Below are 11,715 nucleotides of genomic sequence, written 5' to 3' on the forward strand. Positions count from 1 at the left end.
CTGACAGTGAAGGACAGTGTAGCAGTGACAGGGACAGGGAACGATGATCATTGTCAAATCTGATGTATTTCTTCACTAAGCAAATGACTTTTTTTTTTTTTTTTTTTAAATCAATACTACAGCAACAGCCCTGTGACTCTGGGTTGGATTTTTTTTCCATAATTCAAACATTAGACTTTTTGATAGGGTTCTATCAAAAAGTCAAAAAGAAGGCTTTCCACATGCTATAAAAACACATTTCAAGGTGAGAAATCACCTCAAATAGGCATAATAACACTTAATGGATACAAAGAACACCTCTCCCAATGCTCTGCTATGTGTGAGTCTCATTATTAAGAAGGGAAAGAAGCACTATTTCCAGAGCAAAAATCACTCTGCTGTGATGGAGGTTGCAGGATTGTCAAGTTCCTGTTTGGCAAGGGCACAAAAAAGGTTTACACTGAGACAGACATTCTGGTTGGGTTGAACACTCAAGACTCATTTAACCAAAGTTCTATTTACTTTAAGGTATCCTGCCTAAAAAAAATAATATAAAAGTTGACACTGCACTTTTGCAAGAGTTGGTTCAGTTTTATGTATATAATGTCACTGAGAAAATCAAATGAAAATAGCAAAAACATATACATGTATGTGTTGGATTGTGCAAAGGTAATGACCAGCATAGGTGGATGGTTAATCAGCTATGACAAAAATTATATTTCCTAGGTGTCACTTAACAATTTGCTGAATTTCTACTGACTCTGGCAATACTCTCGTAGCCTGATAGTATTTATAGGCTGCTTGTCTAAGTGTCACATCACCTTAAATCAGCGTAGAATAAATCCCTTAAAGTACACTTGTGTTAATTTCACAAAATATAAAAACCTGCGATGGCAAGTAAGTCAAAAATGGAATAAACATATTCAATGTAAAATGTCACATTGTGAGGTATGCAGGTTTTTAATACCTGGTGACTGTGAACTTTATAATAAGATTCAGCGTGAGTTAAAAATAAGTCAACTGTAATTGAGTAATGTACAATGTCAAACTGAATTGGCCCAGTTTGTCTTTAAGTAGAATGGCTGTATTGTACAAGGTGCAACACATTTATAGCACCGCCCTAAACAAGCCAGGATGAAAGGATGCGGTGTTTGTGGTGAGTGTGACTCACTTTGTCTTATAAGTGCAATGCGCTCACATTACAAAGAGTCAATCATGGCCTGCGTGGGTGGAAGGTCATTATCTTAGTAATATGAACTGTGTGTGTGTGCGCATCTGTGTGTGTCTTTGCTGGTTTGGCTTTCTTTTCATTCAGTGTGAGACTGGAGGAAAGTGTTAAATTACAAGTACTACACACACACACACCCTCCATGGGACTCTGTGTGTTAGGCCACCCAGAATATCTGCAGTCCTTTAGTCCTACACCTCTGTGTACCACTGCTTCTTAAGGCCTGGCACACATCCCTCTTATGGAGGGCTATGGAACACGGAGGTTGGGACTGAGGCTTCTGCTATTAAATGTTCGTTTTCTTCAGATGTTATTTTACAGAACACCAGGCTCTCTTTACTGCGGTCAGTGCCTGTCCAATTCATTCAAGAATGATATGCATTCCTCAGCCACTTACAACTACCCGCACTCCAACAGCTCAGGGCCAAGCGGGGGCAGGTTGCACTGCCAAAGGCAAGATGGCTAGTAAAGTGGCTGCACTTACTGGACACTGGCTTAGTGAAAATAATGATAAAAAAGCCATATAAGACACAATACCACAGTAGCAAATTATAAAACATATTACTTGGCAGAGAGACAAGTACATTTTTTCCTCTTTCTGAGGAAACAAGGGTACACAGCTGCTTCAGGTTTGTCCTATTTCTGACCATCTGCAGTAAGAGCCCCTTCATGATGTCTGAAACAGAAGACAAACCAAATACCTTCTGAGTCAACACAACCCTGATCCCTCCTGCAGTTGGAAAACAAATAAACACGGGCTCACGCTAGGCAGCCCTGGCGAATCCACTCAGGAATTTCAAATACTCCTGAATTTATTTTCCATGAGGTCTTTGGAGCAATCTTTGCAATCAAAGAGGTCAATTTTGCTTGGAAAGAGAAAAATATTAGGTAAATATTTTCAGGGAAGCTGGTCATATTTGAAATGGAATGGCTTCCCTCTTCACCCCCTGCCCTCCATTTTCAACATACAGTGCACACACGCAAACACACACCTCCGTTCTGAATGTACACACAAAGTTGTGCTGTAGACACAGGTACATACACAAACAGCTTTTCTTCAGACGCCGTCCAGTTTTTTTGGACTGATCAGTGCTGCTCCCCTGCCGCCAGACCAACTGACACGCTTGTTTATTTTTCCCATGCCCACTTTAAATTCCAACATTTCCCCCCAAATGAAAAGGCCTGTGTGTGCCTGCCCAGGAGGACAAAAAAGGTTGGAAAATATCAACAAGTCGTCATTTACATCAGAACAAAAACAAACAAACCCAGGAGAAAGGAGCTGCTAAGGAGGTCCAAGGCTTTTTTTTGCACCAGAAATCCTTCTCATGTGGCTTCAGGCAGCCTGCCAGCCAAATCTAATATGGATTTATATACAAAGAAAGTGCTTAGTTTAACATAATGAATATTTAATCATGCATGGACCCTGTAAAGCAATTTTGCAGAAATAATTGAAAGCAGACTTTGTCTCGAGGCCTGGAAAAAAAAGCAACAGCTAAACTGTTGACCCAAAGGAGCCCAAAAATCTCACGCCGGATTAAATGTTTACACTGCTGGCATACACTCTGATAAATGAGGTTTGGAATCTGGGGTGGAATCAACGGGTGTTAAAACTGCTGATTCTGTCAGGGCGAGAGAACACAGATGCCTGGCTGTGCACATAACACATGCACTTGTTGCCATCCCACATCCCCCGGCTGTCTTTTTAACACTTTGAGTATTTCACACTGGAACTGTCGACTTACAGTGTAAAAATGACAAGTTAGACAAGGAAAGAGATTAGACAAGGTTAGACAGACAAGGGGAAAAGACTGTGAATGTAAAATTCATATGAACACTCTTGCATACAGTTAATTAAATGTGACTGAACAAATTCTGCCTTCTGTGGAATTATATTTTGCTTTGTTATAGATAGTGTACACTTTCCATCTTGCTACTGAAAAAAAATGAAATTTCCAGCAGTACTTCAAGGAAATGTACTGTGACACAAGAAGAGTTTCAGATACCTTGTTTTTCTAATACTGTCAGTACAGATTTTACAGTTTTCAATAAACCAAAATAAACCAAATGTTTATTTAAAAAAAAAAAAAAAAAAAAAAAAAAAAAATCCGTCATTGCCTGCGATCAGCCCAAGGTACACCAAACGAGAATTTTCAGTAGCAGAGCAAAGTCAAAGTACAGACTGGCTAAAAAGTCCAAATCATATGTACGACCTGTGCCATTCATTCCTTTGTACATTATTAGCTCTCCTAATAGTATTAAAAAAAGAGACTGACTATAATGCTGCACGGCCTCAGGTCACAGAAAAATACAAGAAAAAGCTGAACTTAATACAAAAAAAAAAAAAAAAAAGGAGGAGGAGGAGCAGCGACATAAGCGGATTTGAGGGAAAGTGTTCACTTATGCAAAATAAAACAGGTTATCACGTCTATTTGGTGATTCCCTGGCACCCTTAATAAATCAGCTTAGGGTGCAGCCTAATGGCTTCATTCGCCCCACAAATCTCTGCACTGCAATAACATGCGCCAGTGAGCACAGATTAATTTAATAACTCTTTAATATTCTCCATGAAAAAGAACAGGAGACCAGCGAGTCCGGAGCATATGGGGTAGGTGGTGAAGGGGGCTATCTGTGGAATAGAATACTGCAGCAGCAACAGATTGAATATTACGTAATGATGTCATTTATATTCCATTCAAAGTGCTGGGCCCTGTTTGAGACTGGGGACTCAAACAGAGCTGGGGATTTGTCTGTGATAGAGAGCAATAGGGAGAGAAAAAGTTTGTGGGTTTGGACGGCACGAAGAAGGACGACTGTGAGCGTTACAATGGAAAGACTGTCATTCTCACTATATCTGAGCGTGTCCGACTTGAAATGTAAAGGCCTAACTTAAAAACGCAGTATACATTCACTATATGACCAGAAACCTATCATTATGAAATTGTACATTGATACAAGAGACCTATTTACAACATTCACCAAGATAAAATAATGTGTTCACCATGTGGTTTACAACTTCACATACTGTATTTCTGAATATCCCTGAATTTTTGTTTGCTGTAGCATTTGTTCCCAAACCACTCACTCAAACCACCATCACTGTAATCTGCTGATTTTTAATTTTTCACATTAATTAGTATGAAGTAATATTGCCTTACAACCCCTTGCTGCATGTTTATGTGAGCAGTTCAACCAGAAAATGATTTTTCCCTCTTGGACTGTTTGATCTGCATCATTTTTATGGTCTGACATGGTAAAACTACAGTATTCACAAGAAAGAAGCTAAGGCCTGGGCAAAGTATGGCAAGCAAACATAACCTTGTGAATTAAAAGTTAGTCTTTTCTTATTTCCTACCTCGGCAATTATCTTGCAAACTACATTCTTTGTGCGATACCCAGGTTTGGAACCACAGCTCATAAGTTAAACACAAAAGTCAATAACCCAGTGGATTATCTGAGAGATGTAAAGCAACAAAGCTTAAAACAGGCTTGTTTTCTTGGTTAATGAAAAGCTGCTGTTTTGGCGAAACATGGTTTTCAGAAGACAGGAACAACATAGTTTGCATGGGAAGGTAACAGAACGCTGTAAGCAGCCCGATGAAAAAACTAGGAGTGTTTCCCATTTTGTGCTAAGGATGATAAATATCCTGTAATCAGCAAAACAAGGCATATCAAAATGACACGTCTGCATCGGAAACAAGTGTTGAACACATCAGATGGCAAAATGGTGCAAGGGGTGGAGGTGAAGCTTGGAGAGAATAAACAGAGCTTGCAGACGTTGTAATGAGAATTTGCTCCATTTGGCAGTAGCCCGCAGCAAAGGTCTCCCATCTGTTTCCTATTGGAAAGGGAGTCAACAGTTTGGTGGGGGAGGGAGAACAGGGAAATACAAGAACGAACGGACTACAGTGACATCTTACGGCAGCAGCTGATAACACAGGGGAGGGTGTGGATGGATGTACGCGCATACAGATTTCCACTCACACAAGTAGTGAACAGATATGTATCTATTTAAGAAAGAATAGATGCCAATTTTCCTTGTTAAATTTCAATGTCAGAACTGCCCCATTTTTAGTTGGCCTATAATGCTACCAGAGCACTTATGATAACTTAAACTGGCTAAAATTTCAATTATCTCAGGACAGGGAACAGTCTCAGCTTTGTCCTTGTGTTCACCTTCTCAGAAGAACATGGGAGTTGGCTGACGGTGACAAAAGATTTGTTTGCATAGCAAGTGACGGTCGTTGGTGCAGGAAGATTAAACACTAAGGTCAATGTTGAACCTGTAAAAGCACTCCACAAAGAACGGCATTACAGTTGTTATTAATGTGTGTGTTTAAACTAGGTACATACACTCAAGTTTTGTGTGTGTGTGTTTGTGTGAGTGTGAGTGTGTATGTATTAAGGGGGTGTGAGAGCCTTTTAGTAAGATCAACAGGCAAAGCGGGTAAACAGGATCAACAGTGGCTATCACCTGTGGAGGATGTTATAGCTTTTCCTAGCACACAAGCCCTGCCTTTAACTTTCAAACGATGAAAGCAAGATATTAGGGGATTTTCACAGGCCACAAAAAGCCTTATCTCAGCTACAGCCACAAAAACACACGCAAAAAAATATTCTCAACCACAAGCTGAAGTGTAAACAGTTTTTACATTAACATCGATGCTGTTTTTTCAATCACAGACACTGTTATCAAACCTGCATGTGTGTCTGACCGGACATTAAAAATCTCAGCTCACACACAAACATTAGAATGTCTGCACTGGTATCAAGCTGTCTGAAAAAGAGTTTTGCTATGATAATTTAAAATACACATTAGCAGACATGAATTCTTGTGTGCTGCCGCTTCTGGCTTTTATAACCAATATCAGTTAGACAATTTATGGAAGCTGGAAATAATCCAGGACTACCTGACGCTAAACTGGATTTGATGCTGCCCTTTCCTTCGTCAGTAAATTCTCAGTGCTTCAACAAAACAGGAAAAAGCAACACTAACACCTTTTACCCACTTGCGACTTGTCACTCTGCCACCATGTGTTGTGATCCAACAATTTGCAACAGCAAAAATATTTTGAAAGAAATGAACACAGTGGCCAGACTACGTCCTTCAAATACCTCAGTACATGCAATCCATTTCATCTTTTTTTCCCCCACACTTTCCACAGAAGGGTTATGTATGCAACTCAAAGCTCCAATTTAAACTTAGGGAAAGATCATCACTTTAGTTCAAAATTTCCCTACTACTTCTGTGCAGTGCCAGCAGAATGCAGCACCTCTTGCCAGCAGTTATGTTTCAAAATGCATGAGGCACAATCATTCAGTAGCCTATAAACATAATTTCCAGGAAACAGGGTTTCATTAAGCTGCCATTCCTCAAAGGTCCTTTCTTCTTTCCACAATCATTGCGTCCCATTGTTTAAACCCCATCTCTGATAAGTGAAAGATTACTCACAGTTGCTACGCATTTGTTTTGCTATCACAAATGAGATAAACCCGTGTTGACATTCACTCAACAAGGTAAGGTCTAAGGCAATAGGTATGGACACCTGAGGTGCGACCTTAAATCAAATGGGAAACAAGGGAACCCAGTACAGCTTCAAAACCACTGTTGTTTACTCTGAACGCTCATACACACACACTGACACACTGACACACACACACACACACACACACACACACACACACACACACACACACATATATAAACGGCTGTACAAACACTGTTTGTTGACTAGGGAGGACACACAGGAGTTAGGTGAAAAAGAAAGGGGGGTTGATGTGGAAGAGGGCTGTCTTATTTTAAGACAAAAATCAACTGTTACAAATACACATGCAATGGCAACTGATACCAGTGTATACATATGTCTACATACATCACATCTACAGATCGTCATATCTATATACACTACTGTATAAAGCCCAAGATAAAAGAAAAATGCCCCAGTCTGAAAGTCCAAAATTATCGCGCAAAACAATGGAGTTACCGGCCACAGCTACCTAATTTAACCTCTCCATTGTGTTCATCGGAGACAAAACTAAAGCACAATATAGAATGACTGACAAGCAAGGAGTCAGTGGAAAGTCTTTCACTCCCTCTGCAAGCACTCGGATCAAAAATAGGCTGCTTTAAAAAAAAAAACACACATTGGTGTGGGCATGTTGCTACATGTACCAGTGTGTAGATCAAATACAATCCAGAAAGCCCTGCTTGAGTATGAAATTCATGTAGCCTTATCAGATACCAAAACAATGCAAAGTGGTTTATAATACCGTGAAGCCGGATTTCACAAAGGAAATAATAATTTTATCCTCTGTTGCTATGATTGCAAAGTCAACAGCAGAATTATGCTGCACACATTACAAAGTAATCGCCCTGGTATGTGCTATTGGATGTACTTGATTGGCCATCGCTGCCAGATGTCGCCACACAGCATTGAGTCAGGTTCAACTTTCTCTGCCAGAGCCCTCTGAGAAAACACACCCACTGTGCCCAAGCATTTTTGCGGTGCTATTGTTGGCCAAAACACAGCCAAACAATACACCAAGCACACCAAATATGACAGACAACCAAGCAAGTCTTAGCCTCAGATGGCTCTGATCATCAGCTCCACATCAGTATGCAGGATACTGTATATTAAACTGCTCATGATGGTAGCAAAAATAAAGCTTTGTGACAAATAGCCCAGTTTTCCATAATGACATTACTCAACTGGCAGTTTATCTCATTGGTATTAACGGGACGGACAAAATAACAGAAACACCTGTCCATATTACACGATACAATTCACAAAACAAACGCTCACCTCATCTGTAGTCTTCAGTAGCATCATCAGGTGGGCGGCAGCAGGTGCTTCAGTCCCTGGATTGTTTCTGGAGGCCTGGTGTTTCAAAACATTGCTCGCTTAGCCTGAAAGGGTACAGATAACAACGTAACATGAAGTCGTGAAACGCATTTGTGGCCTTTAATTCTGAATCCCTCCACTACTTTCCAAACAGCTAGTTAGACTTCTTACTTTACTTTTTTTATTCCTAAGAAAGTGCGTTAAGTATCCTCAAGTCAGTCTGAACAGTCTGTAAGAAACGTGGTTAGACAGGTAAACGATGGATGACCTGATCTTAGTCAACACTTGAGTTAACAAGCTCACCTTTGGTCCTATAGAAAGGTTTTGTAGTTTCCCCTGAACTTTAACTTTCTCTGTTTTCATAACCTAACCGGCAAGAGTTTACGTTAGTCTCGAAAGTTTTGAAGAACTTTGTCGCGTTAACCGTGATCTTCAGCCTAATCAAACTCGTACAGGTGTGCGCCTAACCGTTTGCGTCCTCATGCGTCATGCGTCACGAGGAGTCAGCCTCCTCTTTTTTCAAGTAATGGCTACATTTTGGTCAGGTGCTAGTAAGTAAGTTGGTCAAACTTTATTTATATTTCAAAACCAGGTTTACACAGTGCTCAAAAGACACAAAAGGTAATTAAGCAGTTACCTAAATAAATAAATAAATAAAAATAAAAAATACAATAAACGCAAGCAAAAAAAAAGTGTTGCAAAGAAAAAGGAACAATTCAAGCTGAGGAAGCATCAGAAAAATGCCTCACATTTTTAAAAACAATTCCTCTATCTACCTTTATTTTGTTGTATTTATTTTTATTGTCCCTGTCCTTTCTTGTTTGTTTTCCTTTCATTAGACTTGATTGTTATTTCCACTTACGATCTTTAATACTTGACATGGAAATTTATTTTGATTATTAAAGTCTTTTGGGGAAAAATTGGGTGTCCTTGGCTGTCTCACCATGGTAATTGTAGTTATGAAACCTCCACATTTGGGGCCCTGGTAGATTTAGGATTTGCTGTTGTGTTCAAATGAAACCTTCACTTAGTACACAGAGTGAATTTTGTACAGCTTTAGGACTGTGCTTAATGTGCTTAATTCAGATTCAAAGGCAAATTCAGAACACTTCATTGTTACAGCTGGAAACAAAACTCAGCACCATAGTGGCCAAATTCATGTTGTAGAACTGATCTGACTAATCTGTGGTGTTTCCAGCTACAGTATCCATTTAACGACCTTACAGCAAAAGCAGGACCACAGATTTTCCCTGCACAATGCAAAATATGTGAAAATACTGTATTTATTGTACAACATGGAGACTATATAGCTTACAGGAGTCAGAGGTCAGAGGGATATGCCTCTCTGAAGGAAAGTAGATTTTACTATTTATTGTATTCCAGCAAAAATGAATTCACACACATTCGCACACTCTGTTGCTTATATAAGACAGTCGTCCAATGGGAAACTGCCCGACCCCAGAAAGAGTCAAGGTCAATATCGACATCACACTTTATGGTACCCTCAAGTGGCCACAGGCAACAAATCACTAAGACAAGACACCTGGTCTGGGGCTTCCTTTTCAGGAATATGCTGAGGATGACTGGACACCAAGCACGTAGTATTTTTAAAGCAACACAGTTACAAAGGCCTTTAGAGCAGCAGAAACACATACAAAGTCAATAAATGACAAACCTTCATGCTTCATGCTAATTTACTTTCACAGGAACCACATCATATTTGTGCATACCTGAAAGAAAACTACCCTGAAATTAAAAGCCTCAGACATCAAATAGTGTTTTGTAGTCTCTCACTTTCACACACACACACAGCAGTACACAAAAAAGGTGACCGATCTAATACAATGTACCAGAGTAAACACAGAGTCCACAACAGATAAGAGGAGCTGTGTTTAAGCAACCATTAGCGAGTGTTTGAGTTAAGGAAGCCATTTAGTAAAGCAGTGCTGTCATGTGGTATTTGCTCCGACACTGCTTAAAGGCTGGCTGGTTAAACAAGCAGGGAAGGAAGGGTCAATATTTTCACAGGCAACTTGGAGACACAAGGGTTGAGATTGGCTGATAGCCGTTTGCCGCATTCTTACCACTTCCAACCAGTGCTCAAACCGGTTGGGCCACAGGGCAGGATGGACATCCTGTGGAAAACAGTAACCACCACATGTTAAAACGGCTGACGAATATTTGGCAGTTTTTAGTGGGAAATAAAGTAAATGAGCCTCGGCACTAGTTTGCTTTAAATTGCAGTTTTCATAATGGCGCTCTAAGCCCATTTAATGGGTTTATTTATTCAACAGCTGTCTGTAGGTGTATTAGTCTAAATGTACAGTACTGTCAGCTGTAGACAAGGATATTAATTAGTCTTATTTGGAATGTTTGCTTAAATATTGGACAGGTGAATTAAGTTAATTAAGTGCAATGCTGTTGCAAACAAAAATAATAATAATCTTAATAAATTTCAAGAACCTTTCATGTTACCCAAGGACAAATAAATAAAACAAAAACCCAAAAAAGACAGAAAGACCCCAAAAAAGCTTTGATATTTCTACGGTAAATTCTACGGTAAATACTTATTTATCATTCAGTATTTATTCTACCACTCTTTGTTCCAGCACCCACCTTTGCTTTATTGATAAGTTGCAATTCACAGTATCATTTTATATAGACATTGCAAATTGTTGACCATTGACTATTTCATTTCACCTACTTGTTTGTGCACACTGAAAGCCACTAGAATCCACAGCCAAATACCCGTAAACATACTTGACCAATAAAGCTGATTCTGATTTTGAACACAAGTGGTTACTTAAACAAACAGAAAATCCCAGTATCGCTGGAATTTCTTGTAAAATCTCCCAGAAAAGTGGCCCTCTTAATATCAACTAAGACCTAGTTTTAGTTATTTAAAACCTGTAATTTTTGTTCCCCATGAATTCATCACCTTTCAAAAGTCATGTTGGAGTGAGCAGGCAGTGTACGTGACCTCATGTTCAGAGGCCTCTAAATATTAAAAAAAATAAATAAATTAAAAAGTGCAGCTCGTATTTGATCAACCTGTTCCAGTTATCAAATTGCCTTCCAGGGTCAATTTGATAAGTGCGCATTGCCAATTACCACACGTACTTCTCAGCTTCATTTGCTGTGAAGTGAAAATGCGAAAATTTCAACCTTAAGGAGACATTAATGACAGCTCATCATCCAGGCAGAAAAGTCGTTCAGCAAATCAGCGACCTCATCAGTCCGCCTGTCCGAGTAATCACTGTGAAATATCAATGAGGCATCGGGGCATCCTGGGAAGTACAAGCTGTCTAAAGTCAGTAGCAGCGACAGAGTAGGCGGCATTAAACCTCCGTAAATGGATGACTGTCACAACTTACTGCATTATTGGGTCATTCCAGGTCTGGAAAGTAACTTTTAAAAAGATAAATGGATTATAAAATCCAGATTCATGTTTTTAAGTGGTAATAAATGTCATATCTGATTGAGCCTCGACTAGATGCAAGTCCACATCTCAAGCATTTGAAGCAGATCTGACTTCTCCGTGATCCACGTTTAGAAATATGTCTAACAGGTGTTTAGTTCCACCTGCTGTTCACATTGTAAACTACAACTAAGTTTTCTGTCGCCTCTGCTGAATGCGCATGCCAATCATTTTTGCCTGACACACACACA

Source organism: Toxotes jaculatrix, chromosome 1 (genome assembly GCF_017976425.1).
Source record: "Toxotes jaculatrix isolate fToxJac2 chromosome 1, fToxJac2.pri, whole genome shotgun sequence".
Taxonomy (NCBI): domain Eukaryota; kingdom Metazoa; phylum Chordata; class Actinopteri; family Toxotidae; genus Toxotes; species Toxotes jaculatrix.